An 18,963-nucleotide genomic window follows, 5' to 3' on the forward strand; every position below is an offset into this window, starting at 1 on the left:
CTTTATTATACTTAAAGAAGTCTTTATTTTTCTACATAAATGATGGTGATAAAGGAATGTTATAAGAATCTTTAAAATTTAAGGAATTAGAAGCATATAATTTAAATATGGACTATACAATCTTTGAAATACTTCAAGCCTTTAATTTGATGAATCCTGATTTTAAACTTATGCACAAAATTAGAAAAACTTGATATGGGCTATATATGGGCTCTTAAATAAATAGAGGATCTTAAAGGCAATGATAAAACCACAGCATTGTCAAAATGTCAGCCATCTACAAAGAAAAGTAAAATAAATCTGATTGGTATTCATTAGAATATATTTTAACAATGCCTAACATTTTGAGTGTTCTTTGGTTCATAACATTTATAAAAGGAAGAGCATGTTTGCTTTATTTTATTTTGATTAAAGGAGTTTATATTGATAAAATAGCCATTGAGATGAAAAATAGTAGCAAAAATAAACCTAAAAAAACCCTTTCGATTCACAGAGAAAGAAAAACATACAACATCCTCCTTCACAGTTGGTTTTGGAATATCTTTAGGTGTTGCTGTCTGCCAACATGAATAGTTAACATCTTGACAGCTTAAACCATGAAGCATAGAAAAATTAAAGTAAGCAAAACTTGAGTGATCTTGAGAAAACAGTGTTTACCATAGGCACTGTTGTCAGATCCAGTCAGTTGTTTTCCCTCGTATGTTTTGCATTGATAATCACTTCATTATGATAAATATGTGGATTGATGTAAACTGTGTTCAGTTTGTAAACCTTGCTGATGCTCTAGGCCTGACAGCTAGAAGCTCAACCAGTATGCAACCTTGATACAATAATAAATGTCCAGCAGTGCAAGTGTAAAAAAAGAAACATACAAGTTTTAAGCAAAGATAAGTGTGAATACATGTGGAGATCCTCAGTGCATCTGATGGTTGCAAAGGAACTGAACATACTGACTTATTTTTGGTGGCACTGTGATCCAGTTCCAAGCAAGGAAAAAGAAGACTTTTGAATAGGGTGGCATTGTGGGAGGACTGCCTTGAGCCTAGGAGGTGTTTAGATTTTTCTCTTAGGGAAGATAGTTCTCTTAATGCTAAGTTTCTGTGAAAGATTGAAGTTAATCCTCCTTTTGTATTTTCTTAGCTGAGTGTTGTAAAGTAACTTCACCAAGGCCAGAACATGCTGGGTGCATCTCTAAGGGGCTAAACTGCATCGTGTTTAGATACTAAACAGCTTTAGGCTGATTCCAATGGAGATAAAAAGCTCAAAAAAGGCAGTTGCATGACTTGAAATGCTTAAGGACATAACCCTCCTACATCAAGGTGCAAAGGACACAACTGAAATAGCAGAAATTCTGTGTAAGATTGTTTCCTCTGAGGGTTGTCAAACACTGGTATGGCTTGACTAGGGAGTTTGGGGTATCTCCATCATCAGAGATGGCCAAAATCCCACTGGACACAGCCTTCAGTAGCCTATCATAGCTTTAGCAATCCTGTTTGAGCAGGATGTTGGGCTAGATGACCTCCAGGGATGTCTCCCTGTCTCAGCCAGCCTGCTCTTCTGGGTTTTGTGTTGCGTTATGCTCCTAGAGAAGATAAAATTTTACCATGTATAGAGGAAAGAGTAAGGAACACTTTCAGATCTCACACAGTGCAATGAAAGGTGGTATTAAAGGTGAATCAATCACATACTTGAGACATTTAAATCAAGATATTTCTTCAGGGAGAAATTGTGTAAATTAGCAAAGAGAAAAAAAGGGTGCAAGAAGAATGACCATAGAACCTCCGTAATATTTAGGGCTAAGTTTAAATGTTTAATTTCTTTTCAAGGCATAGAGATAATGGTACCTTATAAAATTTAATGAAAAACATTATCTATAGAAGTTTTGTTCAGGATTTCAATTTAAAAATTTCTAAAAACATGCTGAAAATTTATCCTCAAAAATGCAGGATGCAGTAATGTTATTTTAGAAGTGTGTTCATTTCCAGAATGGCAATTTTTGAAGAATTGGAACAAATTCAGTATTTTTATAGTGCAGTTATACCTAGGCCAGGTAAATATATGAGATTCTTGAATATTCCCTTAGGTTGTAGGGGTTTTTTCACAAACAGCACACAAAAGGGATAGATTTTCAATAGCGTTTGTGCATCAGTAGCTTTAACAAGTGAATTATTTCATTAAACACAACGAGCTGTGAAAAACAAACTGAAATTAGATTCACTATTTGTCATTACATAGAACTGCAATCTACATTTCTCCAAATATTGATGAGAGAAAATTAAAGGGCTCTAAATCTAAATACTGTGTGTTTGCCACAGTAATATGCAGCTCTATAGTCCTGTACTCCATGAGCATCTGAGGGATAAAATGGTACAATAAATGAACAGGATTTTCTGCCCTCTACAAACATGTTTTTATGCTATTCTCAGGCAGCAATTAATGGTTTGCCTTGAACATGACTGTGGCTTTTTTAAGTTAAACATTTATTTGGATGCATGCATACTACAAATAAACAAAGATGACATCAGGGTTACTGACATAGAGAGGAGCTTGGATGTAGCCAGCGCTAAATAGATATTGTAAAGTAAAAAATTTTTCTCTTCTTTTATATTAAAATATGCTATTTAACAGGAAAAATGAAGACTTAGACTCTAAGTCTTTGGAATTTAAGATGTCTGTTGCTGATTGTATTGTGGAAAAAAGAGATATTTTTCTAGTTGTGCATTTTGGTATAGTGCGTAATTCTCTGAATCACAGGAAGAGCTCCCTGAAAAAAATATTAAACATTCCAAAGAAATATCCCTTAAAACTGAAAAAAACCACAATCTAAATCAGTCTTGCAGTGGAAAAAACCTTTTCGTTAAATTTTTTATTCCAGAAACTAAATGAATGCTCAAAATAATTTGGCTGTTTATAGCAGCTACATTTCATTGTAAGTACAAGAAGAGTCCAGCAAAGAGATCCTCAAAAGTTTTGTGTCAAAAAAGCAAAAATGAAGATGTACTGTTCATCCCACTTTTTGCACTACATAAATGTTTCAGATGTAGGGTAGAGGACTGCTGCTCACCAAACAGGGCTGCTTTTCAGGTAAGTTTATCATGTTTCTCCACAAAAGATGACCTCCATGCCAAAGGCCATTTCAGAAGGAGGATTATATCAGCCAGTACTTGGTAGTTCAGGCGGCAGGCGGGAGGATAAACTTGCCTTTTCCCAGGTCTTGGCACCAATTGGGGTGATGGACGCAGTGAGCACACTCTCTGCAGTGTTGATGCTGCTGGCACTGGAAAATGAGATTCCTGGACACTACTTCAAGGAGAAACAGAGGGAAAAGTTGTAAATTTTACTGGTTTTCTGGAGACAAGGAAATGTTCAAAACAAGTGTAGCATTATGTTTTCTTCTACCAGCCTATTTTCTTCAGCTGGCTCTTGCCTCTGGGTCTCAGAATACAGAAACAGTTATCTCTTGCTTTATGCTTTAAGAGCTTTAATCTTCCTGCTGATGCTGTGTATTTCATCCTCGATGTTAACTTCAGTGTGAGAAATAGTGGGAGTTAAAATGTGTGGGCCAAAAGAGATTAGAAAACTGGAGAGACAGCAAAAACAGGAACAAAGCACTGGAGAACAGCTCAAAGGCCTAAAAAGGAGCATCACAGCACCTTGGTTTTAGTGTTGTCAGGTTCTCTGTCTTAGTCTATGCTGTCCCAATGCGTATTTTTATTCAAGAGGTATACCTGGTAAAAGAAAAGGCTGAATTGTATGTTCTGAATAGCACAAACAGCAAGTTGTACAATGAATTCTGTTTAAAATTTTACAGGTATAAAACCACTTCAGTCAAAGTGAGAAAATAAGGCCCTCATGCAATAGAAAAATCAATTCTTGATGATTCCTGTCACTGGAATTGTTTTTCAGGGTTGACAGGTCTGAGAGACATTGTATTCTGTCTGCAGCCTTGTCAGAGAAAAACACTGAAATGGAGGAAAACACTATTGATGGAATGCTAATGTTTTCTTTGCCTAAATGAAGTCCATGTTTCCTTAGTTGTGAAATTGTGTGGCAGTCTGCTATACAGTGTCCAGTTGCATTCATATCACCGACAAAATATTTCTCTCTTCTTATCTAACTGAAGGATTTTAGACTTTTTTTTTAATAGATTGATTGTGATTGATAGCATCAAAAACTTTTTCACAGATGCTTTTGAAAGCTTCCAAAGCTGCTTCTACTTTTGTGTCAAAATGTTATTCCAAAGAGCTAACAAAAACTCATTTGGTAGCATCTCCTAGTTAAAAATTGTTTTGATGCTCTTGTAGAAAAATGGGTTGAATGTTAGCTAACTCTTTATAGACTTCACCAAGGATTGGTAGATGTAAGAAAAAGAGATTATTTTACTCCTGAAGAACCTTAATTGAGGCATTTAATTGCTTTACCTTTCAAAAGGTGATAGAAGAATTACACAAGCTATTCTTCCCAACATTTTTTATAGTATTATGTCGACTATTTTCCATCAGCACTGTAACTACAGTGTGTGTAGAGAAACACAAAATTAGAGGAGGAAGGAAAATAAATTATGTGTCAATACTACGCTGACTTTGGCTTCAATTATTTTGGAAACTTCTGCACATCAATTTTATGAAATATGTTTGTACAGCTATGCATATTATTTGTCAAGTACCAGTGAAGGCTAGAAACTCTACAGGAGGAAAAATGAATGCCAGTTTTGTCCTGCCTGACAAACATTAGAGTCAGACTGGTTGTTCAGTGCAATTTAAGAAGCATTCTTTCTACATGGCTTCTTTCTTTCTGTCAAAATGATAGAGGCTTTTAAAAAGAGTTTGAGTGTATTGTGTGAAATATGAATGAGCTGCATCATTCCATGGTATAGATCTAATATGTAAATGAGATTTCAAGAGAGAGCAGTGGAGATGAGTCCAGTGAGTTGTCTCTCGTTAGAAAATCTGGATTAAAGCATCTACAACACTGAGTATATTTTTAAATTAAACTAAAGGACATATTCAAATTCTAATTTATTTATATATTTAATTAATGATAATGGATTATAGAAAGTGATTTCAACATATTTACTACCATATCCCTTATAATTGCAGTAACAATTGTCTATAAATAATGGCATAGTATATGACTCACCAAATTAATCCTACCATATAGGTACTTTCCACTACTGTAAGGAAATTTGTTGATTATAGGTAGGAATGGGGGAATGTAGGAATTTGGAAAAAATAACCTGATATGCTTGTTTCTCATGTCCTATTAATAATTGCTGAAGATATAAGGGCACAGAAAGACCTAAATACTACATAAAGTTCAATGATATGTCTTGTTTTGAAACATAAACTGCTTACAAATGCAATAAAAAGTTTATTTATTGCTCAAAACCAGAGCAGAATAGAATAATTTCCTTTAACTTTGATTGTTGTTTTTTTTTGTTTTTTTTAATTGAAACTGTTTTCATATGCAGATGCTAATACTTTTCTTATAATGTTAAGTTCAACATCAGGCTTAAACTCTAAATTTCCTGACTTCTGTAAGCATTTGCAGGATATTGTGTTGTTCTAAGTTAAGGTCATATGTCTTGATGAATTCTTGTAATGAATAGTTGCAGGAGTTTTAATGACTGAGATCCTTTCCTTCCTTTTCTTTCCTTCCTTTTCTTTCCTTCCTTTTCTTTACTTCCTTTTCTTTCTTTTCTTTCCTTTCCTTTCCCGCCTTTCCTTTCCTTTCCCCTGTAGGCAAATTCCCATTACTTATATCACACGTTAAAAATTTGGGTGTTTATAACATGCTACCAAAGCCTCCCCTGTACTAAACAAAGACAAAATTGCAACCCATGAGGACAACATTGGAAAAGGCCAATGACTGAGCCTCTGCTATTGTTCATATCTTACCATTAACTGTGGAAGAAGGCTTGCAGAGAGATTTTGAAGATTCTTATCAACAATATAAACTTACACATGTAATTTAGTTTGTTTCTTACACAGCTAATGTACTTAACTTACATAGGTAATGTAGTTTATTTCAAATAGCATTAAATGCTATTCCAGTGCATATTAATCTAAATGACTGAACGATTAGGTTAAATAAGCAGTCTGGAGTGTGAGGAAAATTACAAGTGAATGAGCTTCAGATCATGCAGACAAGTGATGAAAAAAAATTCTAATAGATTGGTATAGTATTTTTTAATTTAAATTGGCTGTTTAAACAATGTTTAAAATGTGATGACCCTGCTGTTGTGAGGTTTCCTCATGCCAATATCAAAGCCTTTTTTCATTGGTTTGTAATAAAAAATTCAAGATTTACAAATTTGCCAAAGGCTACTTTGTGCAAAACTTATTTACACAGGTCAGAACTTTCTCACGTGACCTGTTTCACTCATGTCACAGGAATTACTCACATGAACATTTTCCACTGTGTGAAAAATGTTTCCAGTTTTTGAGTGAGAGACCAGGTTGATATAGTTAAGTGTAGGTGTCAATTCTTGGCAATTTGATGATGGCAATATAAATTCCTCTAGACAGTAATTAGCTTTTGATATAGTATTAGTGTAGATAGTGTGGAGATCAAAATCCATATATTCTTCCTTTTTGCATAGAGTGTTGACTCATGGAAGTAACCCAACACAAGAAATTTCTAAAATAGTTTTGAAATCAGACCGTGCCAGGATGGTATTTGATATCCTAGCAGTTCCACTCTTAATATTTGAAGATTACATGTTTCTTGGAAAATGTTTTACATTTGTCATATTGTTGCTTTTCTTAAGAGACCGGTGCTAGAATTCCAGTGTCATAACACCTACAGCATTTGCTGTTCTATATCACATATGCTATCTTTCCAGCCAAGCAGGCAGTGTTGGAAATCATAATGCTGTCCTGCTATCAGGTGGGAAGATCTTGGTTCAGCAAACCAATAAATGTATTCTTTACTTGGAGATGACACCACTGAACTATGAGAGATGAAGACTAAATTGCTGAAATAGAAAGTAATATATATATATATATATACACATTTAGTTCTGAACTGAGAAGAGAAACTTGTTTTCCTTGACTTATCGCAGTTAGAGCTTAGTAAGACTATTGTAAAGAATCTTATGCCATGATTTGATAATTTCATACAGCTAACCCTTTTCTACCTGAAATTTAGGGATGGTTGGCACTATCCTTAGGTTTAATTCAATATATTGAGTCACCTAAGGTGAGTCTTAGGCACTCATGTAATGACACTTATTTTTGCTATCAAAGGGCTAGAGCTGCGAGCCCATTGAATATGGTGATAATTTCAATAATGTGGTGGAATGTAGGAGTGACTGAATTTCAAAACCAGTTCTCAGTGTTTGAAATAGTGGTGATTTATTTGCAATCACAGACATGTGGCAATCTGTGCTCCATTTTGGGGTGGGAGGGAGATATCAAATCTTCCCACTTTATTTTAAGACAGATGTAATGCTAATTTAAAGAACTATGCTGAAGATTAGGAATATAATAGAGAAGAACAATTAAAGGTTATTTTTTCTTTTTGAGGAGATTGTTGTTCTGAGGTACAGAAGATCTCTGTCCATACTTTGGGTGATTAAAAACAGATCCTGTGGTATAATTTATCTTTTGACGCCTTGGAAAGAATCCAGAACCAAAATCAGTTTACTTCTGTTTCAGCTGATGCTAGGTCCAAGTATGGAAAGGTTTTCAGAGCTTTTGCTGCCAGTTGCAATTAGGTTATGCAAAATTTTATACCTCCTGGTTTTTTTTTTATTCCACTGCATAAGCTGGCTCCATTTTCATTCATATGGAATTCAGATTGACTGTGTATCTGGACCTACAGCTATTTATCTTGCACTTCATAGCTTGTCTATCTTTTTTTTTTTTGGAAACTAGGGCATAAATTTGCTATTATAATTGGTTGATTATGAGATTGCACAATTTATTAATTTTCCCCTCCCCCCCGTTATTAGTCAACATCTAGCTGGTTATTTAAAAAATTAATTTGAAAAATTATGTTGGTGATGTACAAAGATAAAAAGTACATACAATGCAAAAAACCTTTCAGAATTTTTTTTTTTCACATTTTCTATTTTTTAGGAATATTTAAGTATGGTGGTTGTATTTACCAGCTATGAAAGGCTGCTCATACTAACGGTGACTCACTTAGTGTTTTGCTGAGTCTCTGTGATTAGCAAAATACAATAACAGTACAAAATTACTGTAATTTGGGACTTGGATCTATGACACGACTCCACTTTTCTGTTTGCTTTTCTTTGGGGCTGAAAAGGTTAGATTTCTATAAATAGGACATGATCCAATAATCTGTAGAATTGTCTGTCCTTTGCTTTTGAGAGTCTGTGACATTTTCTTTTGATGACACCAGCTTCAATGGCTTTAGAGAGGTACAATTTTGCTGGAAGTAAATGGTACCCGGACTTATTTCAGCTTCATTCTTCCTTTCCTGCAAAGACTTGTAAATTTTTTTATATCATCATTTCCAAGGGGCAGTTTCCAGAAGTTATATTGTTGCTGGGGTTGGGGGGAAACATTAAATATGACCATGCCATACTCTACAATATGGAAAATGGTATGTTCCCTTGTGAATCCTATACTTATGGCAAGGCATAGGCAGTAAAGATGCTAATAAATTCTCTGAAGTGTGTTTCTAGTTCCCATGGGTACTAGCATATCAAATGGCAATCCATTTTGACCGATACAGACAGTTTGGCAGACAGCAAGATGCTCACACTTGGCAAACTTCTAAATCCACGTTTAGGCGTAAAAGTTCCAGTGAAATAATTTTTAGTGCTTTTGAACCTTGGCAGCTGCTTTTGGCTTGGAGATAATTTTTAGTTATTCACTGTTGCTGGAATCATTAATGAAGGTAAATGGCAGTGAGTGGGTTGTATCAATTGTAACTTTTAAAAAGTTAAAAAAAAGAAATATGAGAATTTGATCGTGACTTGGAATCATTGCAATCTTATTTGCCTATTCTAAGAATAACTGTTGCAATGAATAAATGAAAGATTTTACCATGCTAACATCTGGGCAGAAATTCAGGAGCTGCTGTTTCTTCACTTCATTTACATACAGAAGAGTAATTTTCATTGTAGGCACTGTGATGATTAAGAGAAATCTAATTAATTGATAGGTAAAGGTAAGCTTTTAGAGTATGCTAATCCCTCACATTAGAAATATCTCATATTCCAGGTAATCCTCCATCCTGGAATGGCTTGAGGGCAAAAGGTCGCGGACGAACAACAAAGCCAAAGTTAGATTATTTCAAAAAGAGTGGGTTTTTAGACAGAGCCCTAAGAAAATGTCAACATTTTATCCCTCTTGGTTTTTCTTTCTTCTATATAGGAAGACTTCATAATCAGTGTCATTCAGAAAGTAACTGAAGCAGGAATATCTCTTATCCTGCATCTGAATTCTTTTACAGGACTTCTAAAAGCTCTGAGGTTCTTTTTTTTTTAACCAGTGTCCTTTGCTGTGTGTACTTTGAATAAAATATTCCATAATAATAACAAATGCTAGTGGAAAATAACACTTCCTTTAAAAAAATCTTCAATATTAGTTCTTCTGCTTTAGAAAACAACTTCTTCCACTCTGATGATGTATTAAATGTCTGGTATGTGCTGGCTTATGATGCCTTTCCTGTATTTATCTACTTCTGAGGCAATTTGGCATAACTCTTATTTGTATCTCACTTGTAATGATTAAAAATTATGAGTGTCTAAAGTCTGGTATGAAAGCTGAAGACAAATTTCACATACCTGTATGAATAATTGTCAAAAAAAATTATATCTTCTCTTTTAATTTCAGTCTGGATCTCAAGAAAAGAGCAGAAAGAAAACTGTTTCTTTGCCATGAGCAGAGCCTGGTGATCTTTACTGTCATTCTTAGAATATATAGTTATTAATTTTATCATCACCATGCCTCGTCCTGACAAGTTTAGAAGATTAAAGCAGTACTTCATAGAATGTTCCACTAATTTTCTTTAATTTATTTCATTAAATGAGCATGAATAATAGAATTTGCAGCAATGCCTCACTGTAGCAGGTGATATGTGTTTACTTTTATAAAAATGCAAATATACTGAATATTTATTATTTTAACCAGCATGGTAAAGTAAAATAATTTCAATAATGAAACTGTTTTCCCTAATTAAAAAATGACAACAGTTAAGGGCTCTGGAAAGCTTTCTATCTCTCTCTGCATGTTATACTGGACAAGAAACTCTTGTTTCTGAATAATTTTTTCTTTCCTTTTTTGGGTAGCATCAGAAAGTCATGCAATTTCTGATTTTCTATCACAATTAAAATCAGCAAGAGCTTTTTAGAATATAAGTCACTTCTTCAACTTCCCCTCCAATTACTATGATTATCATTAAAATTGAATTCAGATATTTTCATACTGAGTTGGGCTTTTCTACTAGACTCTTCCATGAAAACCACTACGCTTGTCTAAAGGTAGCTGGCATTATTTATCCATGCATTCTTTGCTGCTTGCTGGTTTTGAGAACAGAGTTATTTGCTCCGTGCTTTTCTATCGCCTTCTGACTGAATCCGAAACTCCACAGGGAGCAAGAAGTAAGGAAAAGACTTTATAGTCATACAATCATGGAGGGTGTTATTAATTTCAAATTATGGCTATAATGGCTCCAAAATCAACTGGAGTAAAACAGCAGCTTCATCCAGTGTCAATGCTTATAACCACTTACTGGAACATGTCTTCCATTACTCACTACACATGATAATACACGTAATTGATGGACTGAACTCTAGGCTTCCTCACATTCCACAGCAGAGGCTGTACATCAAAAATCACTGATTGTTAAGTGTGTTATTTATTTTTTCTAATTTCATTCCCCAAGCAGGATGAAGTGGAAATAAATAAATAGCTTAGATAGCGAGGAGTACAGGATATTTTAATAATACTAATGATAGGGATGCAAGGAATTCTTATTTATTCTAATTAGTTCAACAACGCTTTAGATGATGCATAAAAATAACAAATCTTCTAGAAATATTCTGAAAACTTATTAATTTTGTTCTGTCTAATTATTTTTGCCAGTGAATATAATTTCTGATCAGTCAGATCCCAAAGACTGGAAACATGACTATCCTATCTTTCATGAATGTATTTACTGGACTTGTGAAAATAGGCACAGTTATAACTCTAAAAAATGTTGGTGAACATTGCATAGGATAATTACTGCATGTGTCCTACATAGATTCTTCTTACATATGTTACAATAGTATGCTGGTTTTGATTCCTCTTCGGAATTCATTGCGTTCTCTGAATCTTTGCAGCTATTTATTCCCCATCCTGTAGATTAAGTAGACCTGCTGAAGCTATATTATACAAAGGATAATAGAAAAGGAAAGCTATTGTGTCTATGAATCCATAAATATTAACAATATATGGGGTTTGTATGAATTAGCTGTGTAATACATGTTGCATTAAAAATACACGTTATGGATGCAGATTCTCATTTGGGAAAATACAGAAAAACCCCCACTTTCCTAACAAAATTGGAAGGTAACTTCCATTATTCAAATATGTCTTTTGTGTATAGCTTTACTTGGTACAGAATTCCCTGGGGTGCTTCATACCTAATCAAAAACTGTAATCTTTTTGGTCAACAGTTTTGTAGGTATTGTTCAGCACCTTCAATTTTGTTTGTATATTTCTCCTACCTGAAGATAAAGCAGCGCTGTAATTTTCAAATCAATTGGCACAAAGCACATGCTTTCAAATTCTACACTCTGTGGGGCAAATGCTAGTTCTAATTTTTCCAGCAGTGCAAAAGTCAAGATGATGTCCTTTGTTTTTTCCCATTAAGATTTCTGATGTATCTAAAATTCATGCAGCACTTTATCCAAACAGGCTCCTTTGACCATGGCAATTGTCGAGACAGAGATGCACTCGTATCAAATAAGATTAGTCCACATTTCCTATAGCAAATGGCTCTGCATATATAGTAAATGTTCTTGACTCTTAGTGTCTCTATGGTACATTACCCTCTTTAAATCTGATGCATAGTCAGTTGTTCCTCCTCTTGTATTTTTCCCAGCTGGAGATTATTCCTATGTGTGATACTTTGTACTTTATTGAATTGAATCTTTTTCTCTCTCTCTCTTTTTTTTTTTTTTAATTTTAGATTACTTTTTCAATTTGTCAAGGTTACTTTCAATTCAAATCCTATTCAGTAAAGTGCTTGCAGATGCTTTCAGCTTAGTATTGTCTGCAAATTTAATAAATGTACTCTCTATTCCATCATCCAGATCCTTAATGAAAATATTGAATAATACTGGATCCAGGACAGGCCCTGTGAAATCCCACTCGGTATTTCCTTCCAGCCTGACAGGCAGTAACTGCTCTAATTATAGCTTCACATTCATAATGCACTGCAGTTACAATAGTATAATCCAGATTATTTAATTCTTAGTTTATTTATGAATATGGTACATAAAATTGGCAAATGCTTTAAGGCAATTAACATGTGTTATATCTACTCCTTCCACCTATCAGTAAGGCCTGGTCACTGTGAGAAAATAGATGGTAGATGTTTTCTCTTGCCAAGCAGATATCTGTTCTAGATTGTCTGCAGTCTTTACCCAAAGAAAACTATTCCATAATTTCTGTGAGAATTGGAATTAGATTGATTGTTATTCTCTGGATCCTTCTATTCTATTTTTTCAGATTTAAGCACAGCTGTTTACATCTTTTGATCCTGCTGTCCTCCCTATTCTCAGAGGAAAGATAAATGCTAACCTTAGTTCATTCCTGAATTTGTTCCAGGAGCCTGTTACTTGGTAATTACTTGGTTGAGCCATCCCTTTAGAATGAAAAATGAAACAGAAATTTCCAGTAATAAGTTGATAGCTTCCCTTTTTTCCTAATCAGGTTTTGACAAATTTTTATTATACGGTATGCTTTCTACAATGAAATTCTCAGTATGCATCCTAATGTTTAACTGTAAAATCTCTCCTTTTTTGTGTGTGTGTTTTTTCATTTGTTTGTTTTGCTAATTCATTCATTATTTTGCAGGTACTTTTGCAATTACTTGTAATAAGTTTTTCACTTTACAATCACAACTAATTTATAGTTGCCAACCACATTATCATCTTACTACTGAGACTTTTATGAGAATGCTCAACAATATCTCTGTGGACTCCTGCTGGCAACCTCTGCATGACATTTTAGAATACTGTCACTTAAATAGTGTCTCCACACATTTGGGATGCTCCCCAATTCTCCGTTTTACTTGTATGAATTAGATCTCACTCTTTGTAAAACTCCTTGAGTTTTTGACCATGTTTTATTTACCCAACGCCACCATACCTCTTAACTGAGGGTGTTTTTAAGTTGTTCATATTGTTCAGGTTATTCTTTCATCTTTAATGACTAGAGGGCTGAAGCACCTCTCCTATGATTACAGCCTGAGAGAGTTTGAGTTCTTCAGCCTGGAGAAGAGAAGGTTCCAGGAAGACCTTGGAACAGCCTCACAGTACCTGAAAGAGTACTCTCATGATGGAGAGGGATTTCAAAAGGGTACATAGCAACAGAACCAGGGGGAATGGCCTTGAGATGAAGCAAAGTAGGTTTAGATTAGATATTGATTAGGTATTAGAAGGAAATTCTTTCCTGTGAGGGTGGTGAGGCGCACTGGAACAGGAGGAGTTTTGCCCAGAGTCGTGGATGCCTCGTCCCTGGCAGTGTCCAAGGCCAGGTTGGGTAGGGCTTTAATCAACCTGGTCTAGTGAAAGGTGTCTCTGCCCATGGCAGAGGATTCGAGATTAAATGATCTTTAAGGTCCCTTCCAAATAAAATCATTCTATGATTCCATGATATTTTTAAGAAGCTTCTAAGACTTCTGTCCTCTTTTATTAAAATAAAAATAGCATTCTATTCCAGTGATGTGTCCACGAGTTCTGAGTAGACCAGTGGTTGTGTTACACATTAGAGACTTCAGGTTCAGAGTTATCTGGCTGTGAAGTATTTGAGGCATTCCTGGCACAGCCTCAGCAGGGCCATGGAGCATGCCTTCATGGTACCCTGTAAAACACAAGGAAAGAATGTGCAGTAAGAATCTACTGAAATCTGTTCCTGGTCTAGAAGATGTCAAAACCTGCATGAAGTTTAGTGGGAACAAAAATAAATAATTTTTGAGTGCCAAAGTATCTATTTACAAAGGCATTTACAAATTATATTTTGTTTTCATCATTCAGAGAACAGGAAATAAAATTTAAATTAAGAGCTCTTATCTTCAGCCACTAAATGACAGATCTTGATTAAGACAACTCGTAATAATTTTGAAAATTTTACTGTCTCTGTAAAATATATCAAGGAATGGGAATAAAACAACAAAAACACCTCCTTGAGACTAAGTTTAGAGCTTGTGAAAGTATACTGGAATGGCATTTTCTTAAACATTAGACACTGTTCTTCAGGCTTAAGAGCAAAACAGTCCAAGAAAATCTCAACAGGAGAGATTTTCTTGATAATCATTCTTGAAAAATTTTATCTTACTGGCATATGATACAGCAATTTCTGATGGAACAAGAAGTTCACGTTGAAAGAGTATATGATGTAATTAATTATTGGAAGGCTAAGAAATACTTCAATTTTACAGCAGTTTACCAAATTAAGTTTAATAAGAAGAGGGAAGGACCTGAGGTTATATATGATATCTTAGTTATCCAAAGATATCTTCTCATTTTGAAAGTTAGCATAAATGGAACCTGAATTTTTTAGGCAAAATCTATGAAACAAGATTTTGGTTAAATAAAAAGATGGGGTTTTGAACTTGCATGATTAGAAGCATTAAATTGCTCTTCAGTTAGAAGCTGTTTTATCTTAACTTTAGCCTCAGGAGGAGTAAATTATTATACTTGGGTGTTGCTGGAGGCAACACAGATGGGCAGCTGCTAATATGTTTTGCTTTATTTGTCTTTTGATTCAAATTAAAGAAATCTAGCCACAACCATTGTGATAACTATGAAATAAATGATTATAGATAAAATCATCTACTTTCATCTTAGCTTTTTAATTTATAAGACTATTCAGAAATGCATCTAAAACAGTTATAAAAAAACCATTAGAAGTCTCTTGAATCTTCTAGCTCTGACACATAGTTTTTATGATGTTTGGCATCACACAATAACTGTCATCCTAAGCCTTTTAGGAAGTCTGAAGTAGTTGAGGAATTGTTAAAATGAGAAGACTTTTAACATCTGATTTAACAAGTTAAAATCAATCACAAAAGTAGTTGTCAGAACAAATAATTTCAAAGATGCATGAAAAAATCATCTCTGATATTCTCAGATGAAATTTTGGAAAACATGTTTGCTACCCAAGCTGCTTTCAGCTAAGTAATGACTCATCCATGAAAATAAAACTCCAATTACTTTGGCAGACTCCTCATTTACAAATGCGTTATAGTAATGCCAAAATCTGTTCCACTGCTTTCAAGTTCAACTTTAGCTATGGAAATGGTGTGAAATGATACCCATCAAAATTATTTTAAGCAGAATATACACTCTGAGTAGTAATGCATACAATCTAATTGTTTTTCAATAAATAAGGTTACAAAAAATTCTAGTTCTGTTGATGAAGCTGCCTTCACTGAAGATAGTATTTTCTTATTAATTTCCACATATTCAAGTATTAAAAATAACTTTAATCTCAAAATGTGTCCAAAAAAGTGCTGTGCAGAACAATGTCACATAGGCTACCATTAGGAAAGTGCAAATATGTAATTCTCACCCTTATTCTTGTAGCAAAATTCTTCACAAACCCACAGGGAATTGTTTTACATTACTTTTTTAAATCTATCTTTCTCTGGGGTGGATGATTGATCTTAAGGGGCTGTTTATACATTTCTTTGGCTATATATTTCATGTTTACTTTTTAAAAGCTTTCTTGGGTATGGTAGCATCAGCTGGAAAAGCAAGGGAAAGCAAATCTTTAGTGACAAGACCCTAATTTAAAATTTTATTACAGTTAGTGCAACGTAGCTTAACAAGTTCATGCAAACTAGTTTCCAGTTCTGATTTTTAGAAGTAGTTTCCAGGTTACTATTTGATTATATTCATGGAAAATATGCAAGAACAGAGGAGTCATGTTTGTATAAAATTAAAATTAAGATTCTCAGCACATCTCTGAATTTATTTATGGTAATTTGTACATCCCAACTATTCACAAGATGGACTTGACTAGTGCAAAAAAGGCTTCTATCCCTTCACTTGGGAGTGCACCAAATCTTTTGCTCAGCCCTTGACACTGCTGTTTGCACCCCAAAACTGAGCCATACAGAGGCCATTTTCTGATGCCTCTGGAACTGCTTTCTCTGATTCCCAAGAGCCCTGGTTTTATAACTTGGCACGTGCAGCCTTGGAGCATGAGGCTTTGACTGCCTACAGTGGGAAACTGAAAACCCCTGGGTTTTCCTTTTGGGGGAAATTTTATTCCAGCTTTTCATAATTTTTCCGTTTTCCAGCACTGCATAGTCATTTGAAATAAACAAAAATATCAACAAATCCATTGCAATGCAGCATTAATAAGTATGTTATTTTTATCAGACATGTGATGATTTTATGTTTGCTAAATAGCAGCTGTTGTATTTAGTTCTGGGCCATAAAAAAAAATGAAACCTAGCTTCTGAAGCCAATATTTATGTATGGAGAACTGGTATTGTAGCCAGTATTGTGGTGTTTGTCCTCCAAATAGAAATCAAATAGCACCATAAAAAAATCTATTTACAGACAAGTGTATTGTCTGTGTTCTTTTCTTATTTTATACTGTCAATTTTGTATTCCTTTTTAAGCTGCAAACTAAAGTCCCAGAAGGCTTTTAGCATCTAGGTCTGTCCTTAAATGGGTTATACTGAACTTAAGTGGGTTACACTAAGGAGAGATTTCTATCAAGATTTAGAAGACTGAGGAGCTAAACATAGGACAGCTTCTTTTAGCATGTGAAATATTAGTAATTGGATTTTGAATACATTATTTACACTTCATCCAGAAATCAGGTGGTTGGCAATCATGCATTTGCAGGTTTTTCCAGTTGTGGGTTTATTGCATTATGTGTGTATAGACATTTAAACAGATTCTGTGCAGCCTCAGCTCAACTTTGCTAGCCCTGTTCTTCCAATTGAAATTCTGGGGAGTTGAGGCAAAGTTGAGAGGGAATGTGGGAGGAAGAAAAGAAATAAATGAAAGGGTGAAAGGTAAACCTTGAACTGACTCTACTTTCATTACCCTGAGGCTTATTTATTCTCCAAAGATCAGATCCTATGAATCTTGTTGAAAGTGAATTTTCATAGGAGCTTGTTTTAAGGAACAAAAGTAAAATCCAAACTTATTTGTTGTGTGTGTCCATGTCCCCTTACCCTTTTCAATGCTTTTGTTATTTCAGTTCAAATCTGTCATCAATTTATTAAGCACATTAGTTTCATTTAAGAATAAATTAAGAAATAGCTTCTGTGTACCTGTGTGTAAGTAAAAAAAGGTCTTCTGAAATAACAACACAGCAGAAAGTGTTTTACTGCCTTATGCAAAGATTCACATAAGAATAACTTTTTCATCATAGACTTCTGCTCAAGAAATTTATCCTGCCACCTACTTCACCATATGGAGCTTTAAGAGTGCTAAGTCACAGTAGATGTATCTGTAAGCATTTGTGCCAGTGCTGAGCACGTGCCTAAAGCAGTGAAGATGCAGAACCTGTACATGCATAGCATAGATAAGTTGAGCAATGTTTTCCTTTGAAATTTATTTGCTCTAGTGGGGCTTTAGACATTCTATACATTCTCCAATACTATGTCCTAATATACTCATTGTTCTGAGATTCAGACTGCCCTTTCTGCAACCCAAGGTTTGATTTTCTTTGTTGTTGAGATATATGTTAACTTTTCTATTTTAAGTAGCTGGGAAGAATATATTTCATGTTCTTTTTGAGATGCTGTTATCTTTCATCTCATCGATCTTGCAAATTTACAGCTGGGGAGAAATATAATGGTAATGATAGAAAGTGATATTATTTCACTACTTTAAATTATAGCTGTTTCTTTTGTTTGGTTTTTTTTTTAACTGAATATAGAACCCTCAACCTCTAAAAAAACCCCCAAAAAACCAAACAACAATAATTTATCATAGCTGTAACTCCTGTCTGAAATTTCTAATGGTTGGCAACCTTCTCTTCTGCCCTGTAAGCAAATATTCCTCTTTATTCAAAGTACTAGGAGAACAAGAAAATACTGCTATTCCATGCCACACAGAACATCACATTGCACTCATTTTATTTAATATGGTTAGATCTTTTTCCTGCAAAAAAATTAGTAGTTATTATATACCATTTCAATAGCCATTGTCAAAATTGTAACTGTGGAGCCACAGTTTTAGCCTGGCACATAGGGTATCATTTGCTTTTCTTTTTTTTTTTTTTGGACTCTTTTATGAAAGACTTTGCTAATAAGAGGGTTTTCCATGCACAAGCCTGAATTTTCTCAATTGCAAAGAATATGACTATTTTTAGTAAAAATGTAAGACGTTTTGCTCTTGCCTTTTTATTTTTTTATAATTGAGCTGTAGTTATTATATACTATCAATAATACAATCCTAAAACTGCTTCCTACATGGTAGTTTTATAATGGCAATGCTGATACCAAGAGTATGGGGGTTTTTTTGGTCAATGTTATTCATGTTGTGCATGGAAGTCAGATAATTTTCCATTCCACTGACATCCTGAAACATTTGTAAAGAAAACCTGTTAAATGCTTACTAGTATCATGTAAAATAATTAAGACCTACAGATTGTCCTTATAAGAAAAACTTTTATTAGTTTCTACGTTAACAAAAACTGGTCTTTAGTTCAGCTGGGTGCATTTGCAAAGTCTCTTGACCAAAGAAGTGTAAAGTGGAAGGAAATAAACTGCAAGTGAATCATTAGGAAATAAGTTTTAGTAATGTCA

Source organism: Fringilla coelebs (genome assembly GCF_963513975.1).
Source record: "Fringilla coelebs genome assembly, chromosome: 1".
Lineage (NCBI taxonomy): Eukaryota > Metazoa > Chordata > Aves > Passeriformes > Fringillidae > Fringilla > Fringilla coelebs.